Source organism: Notolepis coatsorum (assembly GCF_963971535.1).
Source record: "Notolepis coatsorum genome assembly, contig: SCAFFOLD_1245, whole genome shotgun sequence".
Lineage (NCBI taxonomy): Eukaryota > Metazoa > Chordata > Actinopteri > Aulopiformes > Paralepididae > Notolepis > Notolepis coatsorum.
In genome coordinates, this window is record NW_028172898.1 from 38169 (window position 1) to 60859 (window position 22691).

Genomic DNA, 22691 nt, shown 5'->3' on the forward strand with positions numbered 1-22691 from the left:
CCCACTGGCATTCAGAGAAGTCTTTATTTTTCTTTCAAATGTAACCCTTTCACTGCCACACGACAGGCAGTCAACCCTTTACTATCACACAGCCGACGGTAAAGGGTTAACCTTCTGTCGTGTGGCAGTGAAAGGGTTAACCGGCTGTCGTGTGGCAGTGAAAGGGTTAACCGGCTGTCGTGTGGCAGTGAAAGGGTTAACCGGGTGTCGTGTGACAGTGAAAGGGTTAACCGTTTGGTAGTGCGGCAGTGAAAGGGTTAAGTCAAGTCCCAAGACTTTGGTCACAAGTCCGAGTCAAGTCTCAAGAGTTTTCTCATGACTGTTCTATCAGTCTCTATCAATGTTTTCTTTTTTCTGCATATAGAGAGGTGGCTAAAGAATAATAGAATAATGTTACTCAGGAGATATTACATTATTATGCAGTCATGCAATAATGACTGTAACCTATTTTTCAATAACCGTTAAGAGTTCAAACGTATTGTCTAATTATAATAATTACACCGGGTCTCTAACGACGTGTCCTTGTGCACCCAGTGCGTAACGTTATGCATGATAATAAGGGAGAACATTTACATTCAGCTCATCAGACATTTCCTTAATGGTATGTTAGATTAGATTCAAATGTATTGTCATTATACAGCACACTTACAGTACAACGACAATGTAACAGTATGTAAGTGCAACAGTAATATACAATGCACAGGTGATTAAATATATAAATGAGTACTACTGAGTAATAGTGCTAATCAGATGTATGTACAGAGTTGTAGTATTATTAATATGTACAGTGATACAGGTATAAAGACACTATGGTAGTAAGTCATACTGGCCAGCACCATAACTAGTAAGAGTAGGTAAGTAATGTTAAGGAGCATATTCCCACTGCAGCCACAAGACTATAACCAACTCTAGGCCCACACGAAACCCTCAGAAGGCAAGTCCACACTAGATTCTGACATCCATGTTATAGTTATAGAACTGAAAAAAGAAATGGCCAACAACTAGAGACGATGCGGTATGAACATTTCACATCACGATTATAGTGAGCAAAATGATCACGGTTTTCTGCATTACCATGGTATTGTGCATGGTGGGGTGTGTGCTAAAATGTTTTAAAATCGATCTATCTTCTGTGTCCTGCATTTGAGCATTTGCAGTGAGCCCATGACCATGCCGTCCTCCACATTTGACCCCCCCCCCCCCTTGGGTCACTCAGTGACTTAAATCCTGGCAAAGCAATAATAAATATGTGTTCTGAGTGTGTGGCACCACAGAAGAATGTGTTATTCACCACTAGAGATGGGGCGTTTTTAGGGTTAGAAAACATTGGGGGCTTCAGCCCACAACACAGAAATACGCAATTTTAGAGTAATTAGAGATGAATACTACTAAAGAACTAGAATCATTAGAGGTTCTCAAAGTGAGGTCCATGTCCATGAGAGGGATCCGGGCAGTCCCCATAGAAAATTCAAAGTTAACAGGACCAAATCATCAGTTATTTATTTATTTAACCTTTATTTAGCCAGATAAAACATTGATCTGGTCCAAGAGGCCCCAACAGGAGTACAAATATACATATATACACACATATACTGTACATACATACACACATATACACCAATAACAAAATAAAAACACAGTTAAGAATCATACACATAAGCAAATAAACAAACAAACAAATGCACAGCCTATGTACAAAATAAATAAACAGTTCATCTCTAGTCTTTACAGTTTTCTTCAATTGCATAAACACTCAAATCAAAAGTATTACACAATTATCAAAACCTTACACTCAAGGAGAAAAACATAGGCCCAGATTTGCACCCTTATAAGCACAATGTCAGCCTCACACTTTTTGCAAAACAATACACACAGTGAGTTGCAAAACACTAAACACACTTTCATTACATTAGACACAGAATGTCAAATTACCACACATATGAGCCAATTGGTTAAACACAGCCATCAGATGCACAAACACACCATTGCTTAATTGTAGATACACCAATCAGGTTTAAGCACTATAAAAATGCAGCAGGTGAGTTCACCTGTCTTCAACCAAAATGGAAGGAGAGTGAAGTACTGTACACAGAGAACGTTCACCATACATTCACCAAACACTACACAAGACAACCAATGATGCAGACTGATGAAAATATACATTTTCTCCCATTTTCCCAAATCAGTCAACATGTCAACATGGAGAATCACAACAAAAAATTATCTTTCCAGATCCAGCTAGTCAAAGAGATAATGTCTAGTATTTTCTGTACTCTATTTAAATTTTTTCAAAATTGTTTTTGTTTTACTGTAATTTTAACCTGTACTGGATACAGTATTTATGTTTGTCTGATATTTGCTGAGTGTTATGCACATAGTAGCATGAAAACTGGGACATGTTTTGTTGTGATTCTCCATATTGAAATGTTGACTGATTTGGTTATATGGAGAGAACATTTATATTTTCATCAGTCTGCATCATTGATTTGGGTATATGGAGATAAATAAATTATATTTTCATCAGTCTACAGCATTGGTCTTTGGTGAATTTATTGTATATTTGCACATTCTCTGTGTACTTCACTTACAGTACTCTAATCACTGAGAAGTAGAATTGCTAAATGTGTTTTAGTTATATTCAATACCATAGTCCCCTCCATACTCATAGCCAAGCTCAGGGACCTGGGCTTGAACTATGACCTCTGCCAGTGGGTCTTGGACTTCCTGACTGGCAGACCCCAGGTGGTGAGAGCAGGCAACTGCACCTCCTCATCCATCACCCTCAACATAGGGGCCCCCCAGGGCTGTGTTCTGAGTCCCCTCCTCTACTCCCTGTACACACACGACTGTGTGGCTCAGCGGAGTAGCAATACAATCATCAAATTTGCTGACGACACAGTGGTGGTGGGCCTGATCTCTGCCAACGACGAGAGGGCCTACCTGGAAGAGGTCAAGGTCCTGGCGGGATGGTGCCAGGAAAACAGCCTCTCCCTGAACGTCAGCAAAACAAAGGAGATGATTGTGGACTTCAGGAGGTCGGGGGTCAAGGACTACAGCCCCCTCAGCATCGACGGGGCACCGGTTGAGAGAGTCAACAGCTTTAAGTACCTCGGAGCCTACATATCCGAGGACTTGACATGGACCACACACATTGACAGTGTTGTGAAGAAGGCACGACAACGCCTCTACTTCCTCAGGCGCCTAAGGAAGTTCCAAGTCAGTCAGAAGATCCTTAAGAACTTCTACTCATGTACAATAGAGAGCATCTTGACTGGCAACATCACCTCCTGGTTTGGGAATAGCACTGCACAAGACCGAAGCAGACTACAAAGAGTGACACGTTCAGCCGAACGCACAATTGGAGGGGGGCTCCCCACCCTCCAGAACATTTACAACAAGCGTTGCAAGGGCAAGGCTAAGAGAATCATTAAAGACTCCAGTCACCCGAACAACTGCCTCTTTGAACTGCTGCAGTCAGGCAAGCGATACCGGAGTCTCAAGGCAAGCACAGAAAGACTCAGAAGAAGGTTCTATCCCCAGGCCATCAGGCTGCTAAACGAACAATGAACACTACACAACAACAACCACCAAACGCACATAGCACACACATCCACACGCACACACTCACTTTAAACAAACACACTGTAGCGCACCCACTCCACACACTTTATAGCACACACCCACTTTAAACAAACACACTGTAGCACCCACTCCCCACACTTTATATTTATTGATGAAGGATTGCACTACAACTCGTACACCTTACTGTAAATTGTACCTAAATTGTACCTCATCCCATTTCTGCTTTGCACTATATAGTACTGTACATTAGTACACTGCATAGTATTGTATATTATATGGTAACTCAGTTACGTCTATTCTGCATCGAACATTGTACATATGTCTATACCGAACACTGTGACCTCATTTTCTTCTTCTAAATTACATGCTATACTATGTTATTTGATACTATCTTGTCTAGCACAGTCTCTGGAGCGTAACAGTAAGAAGCATTTTGTATGAAAGTATTCTGTACTTCTGTATGACAACTATTAAAGAAACTTGAAACTTGAAACTTAGGTTAAGCACAGCAGTGTGTGTAACTGGTTCAAACAGAATGAAGTCATATGAAACGTGTTTCATATGGTAACAAAATGTAGTTTTTATAAATTAGTGTATGGTTTTGACAAGTGTTTAATTTGAGGTGTTCTGATCATTGTGTGTGTGGTTGTGCTAATTGTGTGTTTTGAAACATTCAGCACAGACAATGGGGATGCTGACATCTTAAAAAAAATAAAAGTAAAAAAAAAATAATAATAATGTAAACAATTATTATTTCTTTTAATTTGTTTTAAACTCCGGGGCTAGGAGAAAAACATCCGGGGCTAAAGCCCCGAAAGCCCAGGGCTAACGACGCCACTGATGGACACAGAGTAATGTTTTCCCAGATTGAGTACTCGCTTGAATTACTCGAGTAGTAGTAGTAGTAGTAGCAGTAGTAAACCAGAGACAAAAAATGCTCTGAGTTTCGTAAAAGTCAGTCAAAGCTTACCAAAAGCACGAACAGTGAACTCCAAGCCCACGTGACTGAAATCAAACTGGAAAGAAACAGACTAAGAAACGACGTAAACTCCATGATCAAAACTACAAAAAAGAATTTCATCAATGACAAAACTGAGGAAAACAAAAACAAACCATGTGAACTTTGGAAATTACTCAATAATCAACTAGGCTGCAGTAAAAAACTTAAAACCAGATTCTCAAAAATAAACATAAAGACGGACAACACGCTCATCACAGACAAGCTGGATGTAGCCAATTACTTAAACATTTTCTTCACAAACATAGCCACAACACTGGTAAACAAACTACCCTCCCACTCAGGGCATTATGGGGTAGAACACATAGTAGCTTACTACAAAAACCTAGGGGTCCGCAAGGACGACTTCAAGCTGGAAATGGTAACAACAGATGAGGTACTCAAAAAACTGAGCCCCCTCCAACCTAACAAGGCCACTGGCCATGACAACATTCCCTCCAAATTCCTCAGAGACTCGACAACCGCCATCACCCCAGTCATCACACACATAATAAACCTCTCCATAAAACAGGGACACGTCCCCAAGGACTTCAAAATTGCGAGGGTGACCCCTCTGCACAAAAAGGGCAGCAAATTAGACCCAGGCAACTACTGCCCTGTTTCTATTCTTACCTCCATCTCGAAAGTCATGGAAAAAATAGTCTATGAACAGGTCGAAAAGTACCTAGCGGAAAAAAAATTGAATCTACGAATTCCAATCTGGCTTCAGAACATCCCACTCCACTGACACATGCCTCCTCTATTTGAACGACCACATCAAACAAGAGGTGGACGCGGGCCAATACTGCGGCATGGTCATGCTGGACCTAAAAGGCCTTCGACACTGTCAATCACTCCATTCTGATTGACAAGCTAAAAGCAATTGGTTTTGATCAGTGAGCTGGATGCAATCCTACCTTGAGGGGAGGGAACAGATGGTGGAGGTAAACGGTACCCTATCCCCCCCCCCTCCCAGTGAGCTGTGGTGTTCTACAAGGAAGCATATACTAAGACCGCTACTGTTCCTAATTTATGCAAATGACCAGTGATGCCGGTAACGCGTTACTAAGTAACGCGTTATTGTAATCTGATTACTTTCCCCCGAAAATAGTAATCTAACGCGTTAATCTTTAAAAGCCAGTAATCTGATTGCAGTTACTTGTCCAAGTGGCTGTGCATTACTATTTCGTTACTATCTCATCATAAATTCATAATGCATGCGGAATGCAGTATTTTATTTCGTTTTCGACAGTCAAAAATACATTTTTGAGCTGTTTTTCTTATTTGGGAGTGACGTGGTGTGGCAGTGAAAGGGTTACACAAGAATGTGTCCTCGCGGCGTGACTGGACTCTCTGTCTGTGAGTGACTCTGCTTTGGCCCAATCACATTCCCCATCCACAGTCTGCGAATCAGAGGCAGAGTAGGGCGGGTCTTCACAGCACGTCATGTGACATATGCGCCAATCGTCTGACAGCAGAGCTCCGTTGCATTCGTCTGAGAATTCCACCCCAAAACGCTTGTCTAAACGAAGTGAAACCGCAAGAAGACTAGAGAGACATTTATAAAAACAATTTAATAGTTACAGTTGATATAATTGAATAGTTCAGCCTGCATTTGTTAGATGTGAATGGATACACTGGTTTTGTAAAACCACTGGCTGGCTGCTCTAATGCTCTCCCACAGTTCTTCAGGTGGGAGAACACGAGTGACAGAGAGAGGGGAGAGAGACACACACACACACACACACACACACACACACACACACACACACACACACACACACAAGCACACGCACACGCGCACACGCGCACACACATACACACAGAGAGGGAGAGAAGGGATTATATTATAATAATAATAATTATTATTATTATTATTATTATTATTATTATTATTATTATTATTATTATTATTATTATTATTATTATTATTATATTAGAGATGTAGGCTGTCTGGGTGGGGTTGGAGAGAAAGAGGCATGGGGTGAGAGAGAGAGAGAGAGAGAGAGAGGGGTGAGAGAGAGAGAGAGAGGGGTGAGAGAGAGAGAGAGAGAGAGAGAGAGGGGTGAGAGAGAGAGAGAGAGAGAGAGAGAGAGAGAAAAGCTCTTATTTGCCAGATTTACAGTTAATTTACATGTTAAAGAGAGACTGCTTGTATGTTTATAGAGAGACATTTATAAAAACAATTTAATAGTTACAGTTGATATAATTGAATAGTTCAGCCTGCATTTGTTAGATGTGAATGGATACACTGGTTTTGTAAAACCACTGGCTGGCTGCTCTAATGCTGTGAGCATCATAGACTGTTGCTTTACCATACTTGATGGTACAGAAGCTGAAGCACTAGTTTAACAATTTACGTTATGTGCAGAGAAACAAGTTAAAAACTATTTATGCACTTTCAATAAAGCGTTTAAAAAAAACTGTTGGGGGAACGACGACTTCGTAACCTAGTTACTTTCAAAGTAACTAAGTTACTCTGATAATCAAGTAATCAGTAAAGTAACTTGGATTACTTTTTAAAGGAGTAATCAGTAATCAGTAATCGGATTACTTTTACAAGTAATCTGTGGCATCACTGCAAATGACAAGTCGTCAGCTTGTGACTGCAACTTGTTCCTGTTTGCGGACGACTCAGCCCTGCTCGGAACTAGGCAAAATCTGCATATGGCTCGCTGATAACAAACTATCATTACACATGGGCAAAACAGAGTCCATTCTCTTCGGTTCAAATAACAAACTCAGCAAGACTGACGGCTTCTCAGTGGGTGACAATATTGTCACAAGGAAAGATGAAATTACCTACATGGGTTCCATCCTAGAGGCTAATCTTTCCTGTGACAAAATGGCATCCAATGTAATAAAAAAAGTCAACCAACAAACTCAATTCTTGTACCGGATCTCCTCCCTGGTAAACAAGAATACCCTGAAGACTCTGGCAGGAGCACTCATTCAAGGGTACTACGACTATGCTTGCACCTCATGGTACCAAAGCACCTCAAAGGCGCTAAAAACAAAATGACAAACATCTCAAAACAAACTGGTCAGACTACTGCTTGACCTTACTCCTAGAACCCACCTCACCCCTGCCCACTTTGACAACCTAGGACGGCTTAGAGTAGATGACAGAGTACAGCAACTTGCAATGGGCCTGGTCTACAAGATACACTACACGACCAAGGTACCCATGTACATGTCAAAATACTTCCCAAAGGTCAGTGAATACCACGATCACAACACCAGAGGGAGCTCCACAAATCATGTTAAACCCAGATTTGGCTCAAACAAGGGACTAAACACGTTTAGCAATTATGCCACATCAATGTGGAACGCCCTACCCAAAGCTGTAAAGGAATGTGAATCACTACCCACTTTCAAAACCACTCTCAAAGAACACCTACGGGAGACTGCAATTCGAAACTGGCCCTTGTAAATGTCCTAACCCAACCCCCTCCAATGTACAGTAAATTACCTAGCATGGTTTTGTCAATATTCCAATGTACAGTTTTGCTTGTACAGTTGTACAGTGCCCCCCCCCAACCCCTAGTAGTAGTAGCAGTAGCAGTAGCAGTAGTTTCCAGCGTCTTTGGGTTCTAGAAAACGCTATATAAATCAAATGCATTATTATTATTATTATTATTATTATTATTATTATTATTATTATTATTATTATTATTATTATTATTATTATTATTATTATTATTATTATTAGTATTATTATTATTATTATTATTATTATTATTATTATTAGTATTATTATTATTATTATTATTATTATTATTATTATTATTATTATTATTATTATTATTATTATTATTATTATTATTATTATTATTATTATTATTATTATTATTATTATTATTATTATTATTATTATTATTATTATTATTATTATTATTATTATTATTATTATTATTATTATTATTATTATTATTATTATTATTATTATTATTATTATTATTATTATTATTATTATTATTATTATTATTATTATTATTATTATTATTATTATTATTATTATTATTATTATTATTATTATTATTATTATTATTATTATTATTATTATCATTATCATTATCATTATCATTATCATTATCATTATCATTATCATTATCATTATTATTATTATTATTATTATTATTATTATTATTATTATTATTATTATTATTATTATTATTATTATTATTATTATTATTATTATTATTATTATTATTATTATTATTATTATTATTATTATTATTATTATTATTATTATTATTATTATTATTATTATTATTATTATTATTATTATTATTATTATTATTATTATTATTATTATTATTATTATTATTATTATTATTATTATTATTATTATTATTATTATTATTATTATTATTATTATTATTATTATTATTATTATTATTATTATTATTATTATTATTATTATTATTATTATTATTATTATTATTATTATTATTATTATTATTATTATTATTATATCCAAGGAATCCCAGATGGCGGCAAGCACATTTCCTCATTTGTTTGGTGTTTGAGAAACTGTGTTTCATTCGCTTTAATTGAGCTTCTTAAAAGCTTGATGGTTCTAAGATTTTTTTTGGGTTATACTGTAGGCTACTTTAAAAAAGCTTTTGAAGTTATACTTTAAAAAGTTATATCCTGATGCCTCCAAAGAAGAAAAGAGATGGATCCGGAGAAGGAAGACATGTCGGCTGTCATGAAAAGTCTGGAAGAGCTGGAAACAAACATCAGAGCAAACATGGATGAAAAAATGTGTCAGATGCAGACTGCTTTGGAGAACAAGATTACCGACCAAATTGACACCCTTCATAAATCAATAGATGGCAAGATTGACAAACAAATTTGACACACTACGTGTGTCCATAGATGGCAAGATTGACGAAATGCATGTGTCTTTGGAGGCGAAAATAACGCAGAAGATTAAGGACACAAAGAAGGATATGACGGGCTACGTGGACCAGAATGTGCGTGTTATGGTACAGAGAATGACCGACATCGAGAGGAGTGTGAAGGAAAGAACCCCGCAACTCAGCACATTTGACCCGGACGTCTCCTTGATAATTGTTGGATTCCCCCAGGAGAGTGACAAGAGCAACAAGGACCTGAAAACCAAGATGGGGGCAGTAGTACAGTACAATGTGGAACACCCTACCCACAGCCGTAAAATAATGTGAATCCCTACCCTCCTTCAAAACCGCTCTCAAAGAGTACCTACGGGTGGCTGCAATTAGAAACTGGCCCTGGTAAATGTTATTAGTAAGTCAGACAGTCCTAACAGTGTTTATTAGTAAGAGTCAGATAGTCCTAACAGTGTTTATTAGTAAGAGTCAGACAGTCGCAACAGTGTTTATTATTAAGAGTCAGACAGTCGTAACAGGGTTTATTATTAAGAGTCAGATAGTAAGTTAACATCTGAGTAGCTCTTTGCTAAGCTAAGATATCCTGGTGTAATTATTTAAAGCTAACAAGTTAACGTCTGAGTAACTCTTTGCTAAGCTAAGCTATCCTTGTGTAATTGTTTAAAGCTAACAAGTTAACGTCTGAGTAGCTCTTTGCTAAGCTAAGCTATCCTTGTGTAATTGTTTAAAGCTAACAAGTTAACGTCTGAGTAGCTCTTTGCTAAGCTAAGCTATCCTGGTGTAATTATTTAAAGCTAACAAGTTAACGTCTGAGTAGCTCTTTGCTAAGCTAAGCTATCCTGGTGTAATTGTTTAAGGGGCAACATCAGCACTAAGGACAGTGTTCCACTCAGTTTCACTGGGTACAAGAAGAGGATCCAAGTCTGTTTCCCTCTATCCTAATTTAACCCCCATGGGCTGAGACACATGGAATTACATGCTGTTACAAAAGCTCAGATAATCAAAATCCTATGCACAATATCCAAATGACAAATGTCCTTGGCAGCTGTGCATGCCAAAATCTATGCCTGTCTCTCAGCCAATGAAAAGCATTCATGTGCCTGTGGATAGAGATATTAGGCTTTGTTCACACTGCAATGCACGCTGATTCAATGCTCAGCTCAGAATTATTTTGTTTGGCTGTTCACATTATCTTTAAAATGTGGCCGATATCAGATTCCAGTGTGAACCGGTCACGCTCCTGGACATGGCCCGCATGCGCAAATGAACAACACCGATGATGGACGTCGTAAACACGGAGGACACTGAAGTCACAGTTTATGGTTTCATTTTACAAGTCGGTGTGTGGTGGAGGCCGGCCGGCTAATTCACGAGCAGGTGATAATGAAACAAGAGGAACCCACAGCGGCACTTTAGTCACAGAGCTGCAGGTAAATAGATTCCTTGTGAAAATGTCTGCTGCTTAGCAGAAAACTGTAAGCAGATTAAGAGGTACACTTAGCAGCATGCGGTAGGTAGAATGAGTGTGGGGCGGCGCGGCAGGACAGGGAGAGGAGGAGGAGGAGGAGGAGGAGGAGGAGGGGGAGGGGGAGGAGGAGGAGGAGGGGGAGGAGGAGGAGGAGGAGGAGGAGGAGGAGGAGGAGGAGGGGGAGGAGGAGGAGGAGGAGGAGGAGGGGAGGAGGAGGGGGAGGAGGAGGAGGAGTAGGAGGGGGAGGAGGAGGAGGGGGAGGATGAGGAGGAGGGGGAGGAGGGGGAGGAGGAGGGGGAGGAGGGGGAGGAGGAGGAGGAGGGGGAGGAGGAGGAGGAGGAGGAGGGGAGGAGGGGGAGGAGGGGGAGGAGGAGGAGGAGGAGGAGGGGGAGGAGGAGGAGGAGATGGAGGAGGAGGAGGAGGAGGGAGGAAGGAGGACGAGGACGAGGGTGAGGAGGAGGAGGAGGAGGGGAGGAGGGGAGGAGGAGGAGGAGGAGGAGGAGGAGGAGGAGGAGGAGGAGGAGGAGGAGGAGGAGGGGGAGGAGGAGGAGGAGGGGGAGGAGGAGGAGGAGGAGGAGGGGGAGGAGGAGGAGGAGGGGGAGGGGGAGGAGGAGGAGGAGGAGGAGGAGGAGGAGGAGGAGGAGGGGGAGGAGGAGGAGGAGGAGGAGGAGGAAGAGGGAGGAGGAGGAGGAGGAGGAGGAAGGAGGAGGAGGACGAGGACGAGGGTGAGGAGGAGGAGGAGGAGGGGAGGAGGGGGAGGAGGAGGAGGAGGAGGAGGAGGAGGAGGGAGGACGAGGGGGAGGAGGAGGAGGAGGAGGAGGAGGAGGAAGGAGAGCAGGAGGAGGAGGAGGAGGAGGAGGAGGAGGAGGATGAGGGGAGGAGGAGGAGGAGGAGGAGGAGGAGGAGGAGGAGGAGGAGGAGGGGGAGGAAGGAGAGCAGGAGGGGCACCTGACTAGATCTCCTGCTTGACCATCAGCCCCATGCTGTGAGACACACTGGTGGCAGAGTCTGCCATTAATGAAGGGAGAGAGAGAGATAGAGAGAGAGATGAGGGAGGGCGAGAGAGAGATGAGGGAGGGAGAGAGAGATGAGGGAGGGGGAGAGAGAGAGATGAGGGAGGGAGAGAGATGAGGTAGGGAGAGAGATGAGGAGAGAGAGATGAGGAGGGGAAGAGAGAGAGATGAGGGAGGGGGAGAGATAGAGAGAGATGAGGGAGGGAGAGAGAGAGATGAGGAGGGGGAGAGAGAGATAAAGAGATGAGGGAGGGAGCGAGATAGAGAGAGAAATAGATGAGGGAGGGGGGGAGAGAGAGCAAGAGAGATATGAAGTAGAGAGAGAAGAGAGAGAGAGGTGGGGGAGGGGGAGAGAGCAAGAGAGTGATGAGGGAGGGGGAGAGAGAGAAGAGAGCTATGAAGGAGAGAGAGAGCAAAAGAGATGAAGTAGAGAGAGATTAAGGAGAGAGATGATGGGGGGGGAGAGAGAGAGATGAAGCAGAGATATGAGGGAGTGGGAGAGAGAGCAAGAGAGAGATGAAGTAGAGAGAGAGATGAGGGAGGGAGAGAGAAAGAGATGAGGGAGGGAGAGCAAGAGAGAGATGAAGGAGAGATAAGAGAGAGAGATGAAGGAGAGATAGAGAGCAAGAGAGATGACGTAGAGAGAGAGATGAAGGAGAGAGAGATGAGGGAGGGGGAGAGAGAGATATGAAGCAGATATATGAGGGAGTGGGAGAGAGAGCAAGAGAGAGATCAAGTAGAGAGAGATAAAGGAGAGAGAGCAAGAGAGAGATGAAGTAGAGAGAGAGATGAAGGAGAGGGAGCAAGAGAGATATGAAGTAGAGAGAGAGATGAAGGAGAGAGAGCAAGATAGAGATGAAGTAGAGAGAGTGAGATGAAGGAGAGAGTGAGAGAGGAGGGAGGGGGAGAGAGAGCAAGAGAGAGATCAAGTAGAGAGAGAGATAAAGTAGAGAGAGCAAAAGAGAGATGAAGTAGAGAGAGAGAGATGAAGGAGAGAGAGCAAGAGAGAGATGAAGGACAGAGAGAGATATGAGGGAGGGGAGAGAGAGATGAAGGAGAGAGAGCAAGAGAGAGATGCAGTTACAAAATTACAAACATCTCAAAACAAACTGGTCAGATTACTGCTTGACCTTACTCCTAGAACCCACCTCACCCCTGCCCACTTTGACAACCTAGGATGGCTTAGAGTAGACGACAGAGTACAGCAACTTGCAATGGGCCTGGTCTACAAGATACACTACACAACCAAGGTAACCATGTACATGTAAAAATACTTCCCAAATTTCAGTAAATACCACGACCACAACACCAGAGGAAGCTCCACAAATCATGTTAAACCCAGATTCGGCTCAAACAAGGGACTAAACACATTTCGCAATTATGCCACATCAATGTGGAACGCCCCACCCAATTCGAGACTCCAATTCGAAACTGGCCCCTGTAAATGTCCTAACCCAACCCCTCCAATGTACAGTAAATGACCAAGTATGGTTTTGTCAATATTACAATGTACAGTTTTGCTTGTACAGTTGTACAGTGTCCCCCACCCACCCCTCCTACCCAACCCCCACCACACCCACCCAACCACCTCTAATGTACGGTCCCCCCGCCACCCACCCACCCAACCCCCCCCCCCCCCCCCCACCCCACCTACACAACCTCCTCCACAGTTTCTACGTCAAATGTATATACTCTCTTTTCTAGACTATTTTTGTAAATCTGGTATGTCATAAATGTATAGATGTAGCAGTACTGTCTATCTGTATGTCGTGTATGTTATGATGAATTGAAAATGGGGGACCCTGATGTAAACAAGACGAAAGTCTTCCTCTGGTCTGCATCCCCTTAACAATTGTATGTTTTGAGCTGTACTGTACTGTACCCATTCTGCAATCTGTTAATAAAGTTGTCAATCAATCAATCAATCAAGTAGAGAGAGAGAGAGAGATGAGGGAGGGGGAGTGGTACACACATTATTTGACTGAACTGACCCGGCGGCACCAGAACAACTCATTTAAATTCATGTGGAGGTTGGCTTAGTCTAGTGGTGAGCAGCACACTCGCATCCACAATCATTGTTGGTTTGACTCCCGGTCGCACTGCTTGTTTTGGACTTTCGCCGATACGAACTGTAAATATATTACTTGAACAATAAGTAAATATCTTACCTATGGCTGTAACATAACGTACATTATGTACCTTTTTTCCTGTGGTCGATTATAACTTTATTTATGTTTTCTGATGAGACCGTTTTTGCAATTATGAAACTAGACAACCTAAAGTATCCATTAGTACCAACCACGTCATGCTCATCAGGAAGGGGCATGTGTGTATTGTTCGGTTCAGGGGATGCGCAAAAGAATATGCACATACACGCACGCACACACACACACACACACACACCCAGAGACAGAGTAACTCACATTAGCCACTAACTAACGTTAGCCGCTAACTAACGTTTACCTGATGTAAACAATACGAAAGTCTTTTTCTGGCCTGTATCCTCTTAGAAGTTGTTTGTATTGTATTGTACTGTATTGTATTGTACCCATTCTGCTCAATCAATCCAAAGTTAGACAAAATGTTGGAGAAAAACTGCCACGGCTATATTCAAAGGGGTCCCTTGACCTCTGACCTCAACATATCTGAATGAAGATGGGTTCTATGGGTACCCACGAGTCTCCCCTTTACATACATGCCCACTTTATGCTAATTCCATGCAGTTTTCCATCTCTCGTTTACCAAAGAGTTTTTTTTTTGTATTATCTCTTTTCCCCCTCCTTTTTCCATTTTTCTCCCATCCCAATGTTAGTCGTTATGCCAATTCCCAATCCCCTTCCTGGTCGTTGCGCACTCTACCCCCTACCGTCGGCCTGGGAGGGCGGAGACTATCACATGCTTCCTCTGACACATGTGCTGCGGGCATGACCACCCGCATTTCACTGTATGCTTGTATGCCGTTACAAATAAAAACTCTTGAAGTGACTTGACACATGTGTAGCGTGTAGCCAGCCCACCACTTCTTTTCACCTGGCAGCGCGGACTCTCACTGGGAGAGTTTAACGTGTGGAAGGATCACACTACCTCCCCCAGATCCTTCCCTCGCTGTGTGTGCAGGCGCCCCGACCGAACTGTAGGAGTCGCTGTTTACAATGACCAGGACCCACCCCACCGGCTTTCCCACCCGCTGACACTGCCAATTGTGTCGGTATGGACGGCCGACCAAGCCGGAAGTACCGCAGCTGGATTCGATCCCACTGTCTCTGCGGTGGTAGACAGACGCTTAGTCCGCTGCGCTACCCGGCCGCCCTACCAAAGAGGTTTTTAATTAAGTTGTAACCTGAAGAAACCTGGTTTTGTATGGGGATATGTGTTGCCAGATTACATTGAGAAACCATTGTATCCGCTTCATACACTACGCTTATTATTCCTGCAGATCCTGGCAACCCAGAGTGAACGTACATCTCCTCAGTGCCTGTGCACAGCCAGCCTCAGGCGAAAGGAACAGAAATGAAAGTATTTTGAAGCCCCTTTTTCACAGCACAATGTTGGCAGGTATGGGATTAAAAAAAAAAATGATGTCCAATAAGAGGCTGATCTGCGTGATCACATGGCTTTGTGATGTCCAATAAGAGGCTGATCTGCGTCGTGATCACATGGCTTTGTGATGTCCAATAAGAGGCTGATCTGCGTGATCACATGGCTTTGTTTAGAAAGATGATTGGCTCGTTTGTCTATTGGCAACGTGAACCTGCGACAAAAGTAAGGTATGTCACTTTTGATTTGGACCATTTCAAACAAACTCGACCTGACCGGTTCTGCTACCTGTCTCGAAATACCTGCACAGGAAGAGGGAGAAGGAACGCTCATTGGTTTGGAATGACGGTCTGGTTTCACGAGAAATGAAACTACATGCAACACAGACTGATTCGACAGAAGGACCTGGCGCTGTTCAGACCACTGTTGAGGATCTTCTGCCTGCAGGTTTGATTGATTGATTTTAATTTAATTTTAAAACACACATAACTATCACAACAGATTGATAAAAGCAAAAACAACATACATACATACATACATACATACATACATACATACATACATACATACATACATACATACATACATACATACATACATACATACATACATACATACATACATACATACATACATACATACATACATACATACATACATACATATATCTACATTTACGGCGATGATATTGTTTTAGGTGTTAATTAAAGTGTATATTGTTATTGATGTTTTCTTTTGGTTTTGATTGAAGGTTAACTTACTGTACAGCTGTGATGTCACAAGGACGAGGTCACTGCGGTTGGATCCTGTTTGTGCTGGTTGTGCTGTGTGGACTGTTCTTCACTGCCCAAAACCAACCTCAAGGTAGAGGACAATAACATGCACACCTGACACTATTATAGATGTATGTGTTTTGTTTTATTTGCCACATACAGTATAAGGTACATGTACATTATAGTGAAATGACTGGTTCTGTATGACCCTCCTGAGATTGTGCTTCATGAAGAAAAAATAAAGAAAGCCCAAACACTACAAAATATACAATATACAAAAGAAAAAATGCAAAATGCAGAACGCAAAACATGAGGTAGAGAAGTAGTAAATCTTTTAGTAATAAATAGATCAAATGTGGTGTTGTGTTAAAAAGTGTTTAACGTGTCTAAAGTGAACGTTAAAGGTGAATGTTTAAAGTGTGTGCATGTGGATGTTGTGTGCAGTGAGTGTAGAATGGACGAGTTAGTGTTGCATGGAGTCCAGGTCATTCTACGGAAGCTTGCCATTTTCACTTTTTAATGTTTGATTTGAAAAGTATTGTTTTAAAAGTTTTGGATACTTTTTTTTATTAAGTGGATTCTTATCTCTCAGAAAAATGTACCGTGTCATCTCAGGCTATTATATTTTAAAGAAAAATCACATTTAAACAACATGCATATTTGTTTTTCGTCAGCCCTGTTACTACATATCAATTACTGTTTGAAAAGGTTATAAATACATATTTAGAATAATTATGATATCATATCAAAGATAAAAGCCCCTTGTTACAATAGTGTGTTTGTAGAGTTAGAATATTGATGAGTTAACTTTTTTTCCCATGAATAAATATGCCAATTCACAATGGACCCTTTCACAGCATCTTTGATTTAAGAAAAAGTTATGAAAACAAAATAATAATATCCCAATTTCTTTAAGGGAGCCACTGGTTTCTATTACTTAACATATAAAATAATTTTTTTTAACTTTTTTATTTTATTTTCTTAAATTACATCAGAATATTGTACAATTAACAGGGCTGACACCTCAGTAACAGGATTGACACAGTTACCGAAATGGTTATACTGCTTGTTTAAGTTACAATTGTGGGTGTAATGGAGTTATTTAAGAAGATCTTATGGAGATAGTTATGACACAGTCATAAGCCTTTAATTCAACATGTTTGTACAGTTGTACAGTGTATGCCCCCCCCCCACCTACCCAACCTCCTCCAATGTACAGTTTCTACGTCAAATGTATATACTCTCTTTTCTGGACTCTTTTTATATCTCAAACAGTACTGTATTTGCAAGTCTGGTATGTCATAAATGTATAGATGTAGCAGTAGTACTGTCTATCTGTATGTCATGTATGTCATATGTTATGATGAATTGAAAATGGGGGACCCTGATGTAAACAAGACGAAAGTCTTTCTCTGGTCTGCATCCCCTTAACAATTGTATGTATTGAGCTGTACTGTACTGTACCCATTCTGCAATCTGTTAATAAAGTTTTCAATTCAATTCAATTCAATTCAACATGACATATCAGAGTACTTTGTTGACAGATATGAGGTTTTAATGTAGAAGATGATGAAAATAATTATGATACTGCAGATGTAATCAAATTCAATCAATTGTTTTATTCAAAAACAAAACAAAAAACAATCAGGAATAGGAGGGGGAAAAACGCCATCTCAGGTACCCTATCAACATGTGAACCTCGGTTGACAGCGGAAATTCAACCTTGGCAACAAACAGCAGTGGAACAATGTTTCAAACATCTAACATCTTTTCAAACATCTAAACCCCCCTCCCTAGAATTGCAGAACAAACAATCACCTAATGCACCATTAGTTTGCCTACCCAACAAGTTTTGACCAGATGTCTTTCCGGATCTCTACATGTCGTGCTGTCACATTGACAGGAGAAGGAATCAACCTTAAAATGTCATCAAACATGTACCAGATACAGTCCTCGCGGGATGGCCAGAAATATCTATTCTGGCCAATATGGCGCATGCACTTCACTTGGGCATATCCTTCACCTGTTGCCACAATGATTCCAGTGTACAGCTCCTGGTCATATGTAAGGACACACCATTGACCAATTGTCCCATCACTACTCCAATCGATCTCCTGGGGTCCTTGAAGTTCTTCAGTCAGCTGTTCTGCTGACTTTTGTGCTTGTGCTTGTGTGGTTGGCTGAGGTATGGCTGGTGTGCTTGTGGTTGGCTGAGGTATGGCTGGGGTGCTTGTGGTTGGCTGAGGTATGGCTGGGGTGCTTGTGGTTGACTGAGGTATGGCTGGGGTGATTGAGGCTTGGGTTGCCTTGATCATTTGGGGGCCCATTATCAGTGGAGCAAAGATGAAGTGGTTAGTGTTGAAACATGTACATGACAGGTTCTTCAATGTGGCACACAGACAGCTGACATCCCTGGTGATCAAGTGGCCTTTCCTGTTGGTGACCACTTGGTGTATTCGCATTGTCCCTGGGACTAATGGGATATTTGCTGGCATGTTACGATAAGCATCCACAATGTTCTCAGTTTCCACATAAAAGAGCTTCACTGTCGTGCCAGTTGTAAGTAGTGCTCGGTAAAGTGTGGCGGCATCAGGAATGTCACGCCCTGTACTCACAAGTTGATCTGCCAGTCTTTTTAATACTCCCCCAACACCATCAGGCGCTCCCTTTCCGTGGCTTGCTTAAAAAAAATTCCATGTGCCACTCTCAAAGCCCCTCTTACTCAATTCAGTACTGAACAGGAAGAAATTACCCTTCTGCCTGTATTGAGTACAAGGACCGTCGCTGAAGAAGTGGACCAGACACAGGTGGATGATTGGCTTGTACGTAGTCCAGTACTGGCTCAAGGTGTTGCCAGATCGCAGGGGGACCTTTTTGCTCGCATTCTGAGATGGTGCAGAAGCAGAGAGGGCGTGCATCTTCACCAACATACAACACACCTGTGTGCATTGATGCCTGTTGGTGCGAGGCACCGAAATGCACAGCCTGGATCTCAGCACTGTACTTGCATGCAGGGCCGCCTGGGAGAAATGCGAGGCCCTGTGCGAGATTTAACGCGAGCCCCCCCCCCCCCCCCCCCCCCCCCCCCCAAGGTAAAAAAAAAAAAAAATATATATATATATATATATATATATATATATATTTTTTTTTTTTTTTTTCTTTTTTTATACAGTCAACATATTCTTAAATAATAGCGCTGCCCGAGGCGGGGCATGATACAGTCAACATATAGCAAAAGAGAGAGCGAGAGAGAGCTCCCGTTCTACAGTCAATATACAGTGTACAGAGAGAGAGAGAGAGAGAGACACATTGGAAAGAAATTGAAATGCTATTTGGCCCTAAACAGAGAGTACACAGTGGCAGAATACCTGAGCACTGTGACTGAAGATCCTTGAGCACAGCCTAGCCATCGAGAAAGGCCGCCATAGGCAGACTGTGTGTGTTAGAAAGAGAGAGAGAGAGAGAGAGAGAGAGAACATGTGTGTTTGTCATGTGTGTGTGTGTGTTAGAGAGAGACTATAGCATGTATGAGAGATTCAAAAGGACAAAGATCAACACTTAAATCCAACAAGAAGAGGGTCAACAGAGAAACCAAAGCAGCAAGGAGCCAATGGCCGACATCAGCTAAATAGGCTAGCCAGGTACTGTGACACCAGGCCACGTGACACACAGCTTTGGCCAACGGCCCAACGCTACCCAAGCTACACAAACGACCATTCACACACAGCACATGTCGTATCTCCAAATGTTGTGAAGTAGCATATGTTTTGCCTGGAAAAAAACATCGTTATTAACAAAACATTCGGGAGGGGAAGAGAAGGAAGAGTGGGGTAATGTCATCATGACATTTTCATTAATCCAAGTTACCTGCACGATGAACGCAGGGCGAAAGGCCGCGGTCTCCACGTTGACGAAAGGCCTCTCGCTGGCGGGACAAAAAGAAGCTATGGCCAGAGCCTTGTCATGGTGCAGGCCCGACTACATCTTCTGTCAAAGGGCCTGCTATTCTCAAGGCTAACTGATAGCATCAAACGAACGTTCCCAGCTGACGCTAAACAGCTAACTGGCTAACAGTTAGCTCACACAGTTAGCTACTAGTAGTATTAGCTAGACAAGCTAGTCGACCAGTTTGGCTCCAGAGATAGAAAGAGAGATAGGGTCAGGTGACTCAGATCCACGGCGGGTATATAATCATAAGTTGACTCACCATAACGCAGTATCAACGTCGTGGAAGGAGACTTTCTTGGCCCCACGGTGTAATTTCGGCGTATTGCTGCCTAACAGATTTATCTGCTCACAAGTTCTCTTCTCCTTCTTTTGAAAAGACATCCACTCGCCTCGCCAGGTTAGCTAACGCTAGTTAGCATTTAGCTAAGCTAGCTACTAGCCGACATGGCTATACCATGAAGGCTCCGGCCATTTGTCCCGCTAGCGAGAGGCCTTTCGTCAACGTTCCTTGAATCCTTGGTGACCGACCGACTGATAATGACCGACCTCTTTCTTCGTCTTGGCTATTGGGCATAACTAAGCATAGTCAAAAGCTGCACGCGCGAAAATGTCAAACGCAGCCGACTCACGCTGCGGCGTACTACACTGTCTGTCTACACATGATGTAAGTAAAACCACTCCCTTCGTTGAAACCAATGCTGCTGCAGAACCCCAGAGGCTGAGCTCCAATAGTGAGTATGTCTGCAGCTGCAGGACTGCAGACCCAGGAACAAGTCAGACACATTCTACAAACGTGTCTAATGTGAAATATATAAGCATATAAGCAAAACTAGATTTTAGGTCTGTGATGAAAAAGGGCCTCGCGGGAAGGGGGGCCTCGCAAAAAATAAAAAAATAATAAGAAAATAATAAAAAAAAAAATTAATAATTTTTTTTTTTTTTTTTTTTTTTTTTTTTTTTTTGCAAGGCCCCCCTTCCCGCGAGGCCCTGTGCGACCGCACTGCTCGCACACCCCCTGAGGCGGCCCTGCTTACATGAGTAGTTTTCTGAGAAATCCACATGTATAATGCATTCATGTGAGGACAGACTTCTCTTTAGCTCTCTGGAGAATGAGAACTGCTGCTTGATGTTGAACGCATGTTTCTTAAACCTGTGTAGGAGACAAGTGAAATGCTCAATGAGCTCCTCTACAGAGCTTTCAATTTGTTTTTTAGCTGTCACTTTGAATGACAGCTAATTCAATTTTTAAATCTCGAAGCTTCGAATAAAAATCGAATCTCGGCCCCGAAGCTTTGAATTCCAAAAAAAATTATCGAAGGTCAGCCCTAGTTGTGTTGTGTTATATTGTGTCATATTGTGTTGTGTCATATCGTGTCATCAGCCTATAGCCAGTGTGATCAAGGCTGGAGACCATATGAGGACAGATGTTACTTGTTTCTCAACTGACGCAAAGTCCTGGGGGGCGGCTCGTACCTTCTGTCTGGGACTGGGGAGCGACCTGCTGAGCATCCAGGACCTTCCTGAGAGGGTGAGGCAACACACACACACACACACACACACACACACACACACACACACACAACACACACACACACACGACACACACACACACACACACACACACACACACACACACACACACACACACACACACACACACACACACACACACACACACACACAGCACACACACACACACACACATTCAATTTTATCCTGCCCCCCTCCCCCTTGTATCTCTTCTTGTGCTCCTCTGTCCCCTGTGTGCTATACTGTACTTTGTGCTCCTCTGTCCCCCTGTGTGATATACTGTAACTTTGTGCTCTCTGTCCCCTGTGTGCTATACTGTACTTTGTGCTCCTCTGTCCCCTGTGTGATATACTGTACTTTGTGCTCCTCTGTCCCCTGTGTGCTATACTGTAGACTTTGTGCTCCTCTGTCCCTCTGTGTGCTATACTGTACTTTGTGCTCCTCTGTCCCCTGTGTGCTATACTGTACTTTGTGCTCCTCTGTCCCCTGTGTGCTATACTGTACTTTGTGCTCCTCTGTCCCCTGTGTGCTATACTGGTACTTTGTGCTCCTCTGTCCCCTGTGTGCTATACTGTACTTTGTGCTCCTCTGTCCCCTGTGTGCTATACTGTACTTTGTGCTCCTCTGTCCCCTGTGTGCTATACTGTACTTTGTGCTCCTCTGTCCCCTGTGTGCTATACTGTACTTTGTGCTCCTCTGTCCCCTGTGTGCTATACTGTACTTTGTGCTCCTCTGTCCCCTGTGTGCTATACTGTACTTTGTGCTTCCCTATCCGCTTGTTGGTCTACCGTTGTCCTATTCTCTGAATGTACTGTCTTGTCCTGTTGTGCCTTTTTCTATTTTTCTATTTGTGTATTTTATATTATGACATTGGTCTTACGCTTTGATTGTACAGCACTTTGGTTGGCTCTTGAGTTTTTAAACATGCTATATAAATAAATGACTTGACTTGATTCGATCCGTACT

General features: G+C 42.2%; 1 long non-coding RNA gene across 1 annotated transcript; it reads left to right on the plus strand.

The window, feature by feature from the left end:
* Positions 1-15827: 15827 nt before the first annotated feature.
* Positions 15828-21697, plus strand: LOC311247943. Its single transcript, XR_014620899.1, has 3 exons — positions 15828-15921; positions 16226-16338; positions 21577-21697. It is a non-coding gene; the product is annotated as an uncharacterized lncRNA (long non-coding RNA).
* The last annotated feature ends 994 nt before the right edge of the window (positions 21698-22691 follow it).